A 5,305-nucleotide genomic window follows, 5' to 3' on the forward strand; every position below is an offset into this window, starting at 1 on the left:
AAATATGATGCCTTACACTACTTTAGACACATAGACAGCACAAGCATTAAATCATGACCATGGATGGGAAGGACATTTCTACCCTGCATAGGATCATCTGTTTGATTCTGCAGATTTACTAAGCCAACAGGAGTCTTGTGGAAAGATCTGAATGTTCTGGTATGAGCGATGGAGAAGGGTTACACCTGTGTTGCTCTGGACCAGTTTCAGAGGGCAGTGTTACTCTCTGATGTGATCACACTGTGGGCTACAGCTACTAAGAAAACAGGGATGTTCAACATTAACTTGTTGAAAAGACTAGACAACACATGAATTGAAATTAAATTAAAAAGGAGCTTGTTTAATTTCCTGTTACTTATTTTCATGTTGTTGCTGCCTGCAAAAATGCCAAGCTATCTGATGTAGTTGACGCATTAGTGATAGAATTGCTGGCAGTGACCTGTGGTCAGAGAGTGCAGAAAACAAGAACAGAGAGCATTCACTGCAGAGAGGTAGTTTACATACATATATATATATATAGCTGCTTTGCAGCTGTTTTTCATGCTTTGGCAGCATGTATACTAAAATCAAACTGATACAAAGAAGATTGTATGGACCCTGCACAAAGACAACATGTAAATTCATGAAGTATTCCATTTTTTTTTTTCCAGATCATGTGACATGTGCAGGATAATCAGAGGATCAGACAGAGATTTGGCTTGAACAACCTCATCTCCTTCTACAACCAAGTGATCTAGTAGATGAAGGAAAGGCTGTGGACATAATCTACCTAGACTTCAGTAAAGCCTCGTCTCTGTCTCCAACAGTATTCTGGAAAAGCTGGTAGCCCATGACTAGGACAAGTGTACTTTTTGCCGAGTAAAAAACTGACTGGAGGGCCAGGCCCATAAAGTGACAATGAATGGAGTCAAATTCAACTGGTAACCAGTCACAAGTGGTGTTCCTTGTGGGTCAGTACCAGGTCTGGCTCTGTTCAATATTGTTATTGACCATCTGGATGAGGAGTTTAGGTGCACGCTCAGAAAGTTTGCAGATGACACCAAGCTGGCAGGAAGTGTTGATATGCCAGGGGGAAGGAAGGTTCTACAGAGGGATCTGGACAGGCTGGATTGCTGGGCTGAGTGGGATTTGAAGTTCAAGAAGACCAAATGCCGGGTCCTGCACTTTGGCCACAACAACCCAGGCAATACTACAGGCTTGGGGCAGAGTGGCTGGAAGACTGTGTAGGAGAAATGGACCTGGGACTGTTAGTTGATGCTTGGCTGAACATGAGCCAGCAGTGTGCCCAGGTGGCCAATGGCATCCTGGCTTGTATCAGAAACAGTGTAGTCAGAAGTACCAGGGAGGTGATCGATCGCCTTTCTGTGCTCTGCACTGGTGAGGCCGCACCTCGAATAGGTGTTCAGTTTTGGGCCCCTCACTGCAAGAAAGACATTGAGGTCCTGGAGCGGGTTCAAAGAAGGACAGAGCTCTAAAGAGTCTGGAGCTCTAGTCTTATGACGAGCAGCTGAGTGAACTTGGATTGTTTAGTCTGGAAACAAGGGACTAAGGGAAGACCTTATCATTCTCTACAACTATCTGAAAGGAGGCTGTGATGAGGTGAGGATCAGCCTCTTCTCTGAGGTAAAGTGATAGGATGAGAGGGAATGGCCTCAAGCTGTGCTGGGGGAAGTTCAGAATGGAACCTTCTCAGAAAGGGTGGTGATGCATTGGAACAGGCTGCCCAGGGAGGTGCTGGACTCACTGCTCTTGGAAGTACTCAAGAAATGTGCAGATGTGGCACTGAGGGATGTGGTGAGTCTGGGCATGGTGGCAATGGGCCGAAGGTTCAACTAGATGATCTTGTGGGTCTTTTCCAACCTTGATGATTCTATGATTCTATGAAAATACTACAGTATAAAATAGCCCTAGGCAAAACTTTGGTGCATTGTCTTCACCTTGGACAGAGAGAGACCATTCCTAACATTGCGTAGTGCAGTTTGTTTTTTAATTTCATGGATAATATTGTGCAGAAAGAAATCCTGTAATCAGGACCTATTGCACTGTAATGAGTGTGCTGGAGACCTCTGGAGGCTGTAACTCTCAGTGTTGAAGTCTTGAAGTGCTTTATCAAAATCCCTCTTCTGTAAGAAGAACAAGGGAAAGAAGCGTCTAGGTGAGGGATACTTGAAGGACAGCAGGAAAGCAGCAATGGTACACTGTGCAAATAAGAACATCACTGGATATATCAGTCTGAACACCAGAGCACCAAACTGTATGTATATACATGTATATATACTGATGCACTTTTTATTAAGTAAAGTGAGATTTTGGTTTTCTGAAGACAAATAGGCACATTTTGTCCATGGCTAGAGATACCACCCCCTCCTACTCCCTGAAACCAACAGGACTCGGCAGAGGCAATCCCAGCCAGTGGTGGCTGGGTGTGGGAGGTAACCCCATCCTCACCCTCCAAACCAGTTTATGTCTATATAAAGAAATGTCTGAAGAAGAGTGGGAATCAACCTGCTTTTAGTCCCAAACCTTCTCAATTGACTGGATTATCTCTTTTTATGGATCTAACACAACTGCAGACCCAGAGCCAGAAGGGATTTTCTACTGTCTTTTTTTTCCTTGTGGTGGAATATGTCCTCCCAGTCCCACACGGTGCTGGAAGGAGGACAGACAGGCAGCTGGATCCTGTCCTTCCCACCCCTCATGTCCAAAGCCCACTTTCACAGTACATGCTGCCAGTGAGCGTCATTCACTGACACACACAGCATGGTGCAATGTCTCCTTTGCTCCTTCCATCAGTGATGTGAGCTCAAAGATGGTAGATCTGATGCATTTGAATTTCGGTCAAGGAGAGGGTGTGACTGCAAAGCTGTAAACACTGAGAGTGGGCAGATGGCCTGGGAGACCATCAGGGCTGTTCCTGGCTCTGAAGCTCTGAGTGAATCTGGGTCACCCCTGGCAGCCTGCTAATTCCCAAGCGTGTTGGGACCATCTCCCCTCCTTGAGTGCTCCAACTCTCTCAGAGTTTCCCAGAGCAGCCAGCAACCTTGTGAATTTCAGCATTTAATATTGTTCTAATGAGTGGTTACAGCGGAACTCTTTTCTAGCCTAAACAAATTATTCCTTCAGCTTTTTCCTCTGTTTTCCAGCTCCTTGCAGTTCCTCTCGACCCTCTTCCCCAGCAAGGTCCAGTGCCAAGCCCTGGTGCAGGGCAGCTGTTTCAGCTTCATGGATGCTGAGGAGAGCAGAGCAATTGTTTACAGTGCAGGCTTCTATGTCCTGGAATGACATTTGCCTTTTGTACAACAGTATCACATTGTTGATTCATGCTTGCTCCCCGGTTTGCTCTGAGCCCCACATCTCTTTGCACAGCAGTGCTCTTGGTCTTGCCAGCTCCATCTGATGCACATCAGAGCTTTCCTGCTCTCACTGAGTCTCATCCTCTTGATTTCAAATCATATTTTTATTTAGTCAGGACTATTTTGAATTCCAGTTTTGCCTGTGAAAGTGCTGTTCAGATCTCTCCAAATTCACTACTGAAAATTTTATTGAAGCTAAGATATATCATATATTTACTGTGTGCCCTCTCAGTGAATCCCACATCTCAAAACCCTTCTACATCTGGCTCACTGTGAGCCCTGTCCCTGGCACTACCAGGAACACCAGCAGCATGCAGTGAGTGTATGGCCATTCCCTTAGAGTAGGCATGTCCAACCCACAGCCCACAGGACACATGCAGCCCGGCCCAACTCACACTGCAACCTCCCTCTGTCCCTCTCCATCATGGAGGCTGTGAGGTTCAGCCCAGCCCCACAGTACCAACTGAACAGCAGTGCACTATGAATCCCATCTGGACAGAAACGTGGACCTGAGGAGTGCACAGTGCTGTGCTAACTCAAGTGATGACAAATAATTTTTTGGATTTGGATACACTGGCTAAATACAGCCCTTTGAACAGTGAAAAATATGCAGCCATGCTTTCTGTTTTGATAAAGGAATTTGAAAACTGGTTTCAAGACTGATGAAAAATTACCTTTATTTTGGGTGTACTTGTGACTCCATTTTCAGTTTGACATATACCTGCAAATTTTCTAATGGAATGTACTACATTGCAATCAGATATTCAACTCAAAGAAAAATGTGATCATGCCTCTTTAACCAGACTTTCATAAAAACCTTTTTTTCATGCAGCCCAAGACAATCTCTCTTTGCTCAATGCGGCCCAGGCAAGCCAAAAGCTTAGACACCCATGTCTTAGATCAACCCATCCTTATAGGTCAGTTTTCACTGAAACACACGTTCCCAAAAAGCAGTTTGTTGTTTTGCAGTACACAATAATCATGGTGTCAGAGGAGGAGAGGCTGCTACAAATAAGCCAAAATCTACTGTCTCATACTGGGAGCTGAATTTGTCACTTAATAGAAGGATCTCTGGTTATTGATCCAGAAGGGAATAATGCTTTCAGAATTGCAATCTCTTGCCTAATTTGTGGGATGCATCACAGAGAGCTAGATGCTCTGAATTTAAAAGATACGTACATCAGCATCCTCCTGTTCACCTCTCCTAAAATGTCTTCTGGTCAAATTCTCCTCTGTTCCCTTGGTGAGTTCTCTGAATTTGGGAATAACATAATTTCCTTGATCTTTGCCTGGTCCCCAGCCACCTAATCCAGCGCTACTTGCACTACCCACCAGACTTAAACCTCTGTGTGATACCTTTTACAGCCACCTTCTTTAAAGATAAACATATGTTACAATAATAGTAAAATAACACATTACTCTTTCAGGCCTTCACACTCGTTAATACTCATCTGGATCTATGCAACTTTAGTTTTATGTCTATAATTTTATTTCCATAAATTTTAAATTCATACATAGGCTTTGGGGTTTACATGCAGGTAACTAATGCCTTTCTTTATGAATCCTACTGCTGGTGCACTTAACTGTAGTGCATAGTACAAAACACAAGAGCAAATATCTTTCCTGGACACCACATGTTAAAGGAATAAAGTCCTGACTTAATGCCTTTGCCTTGCAGAATAGCAGAGTTTTAGGTCACAGGATAAATACCCACAAGTTCCAGAGTATTGTTTAAGCCAGTTGCTATAGCAATTTGAAATTTTTTTCTACCGATGACTTAAAAAGGGGATGAAACAATATAGTGCTTTTTAATTCTCAATTTTTCTGTGTTGGCAACATTCAAACCAGAGTCATTTATTTCTCAAAGAAAAGTGCAACACAAGCATCTCAGGCCCTTGGAAATGACTTTTTCATATTCATAGAGAAGAGCAGGCTACTTGCTGCTCTTGACT

General features: G+C 43.8%; 1 non-coding gene across 1 annotated transcript; it reads left to right on the forward strand.

Annotated features, from left to right (window-relative positions):
• Positions 1-540: 540 nt before the first annotated feature.
• On the forward strand, positions 541-642 carry LOC116216226 (U6 spliceosomal RNA). Its single transcript, XR_004158682.1, has one exon. It is a non-coding gene; the product is annotated as a U6 spliceosomal RNA (small nuclear RNA).
• The last annotated feature ends 4,663 nt before the right edge of the window (positions 643-5,305 follow it).

Source organism: Meleagris gallopavo, chromosome 1 (assembly GCF_905368555.1).
Source record: "Meleagris gallopavo chromosome 1, MGAL_WU_HG_1.1, whole genome shotgun sequence".
Lineage (NCBI taxonomy): Eukaryota > Metazoa > Chordata > Aves > Galliformes > Phasianidae > Meleagris > Meleagris gallopavo.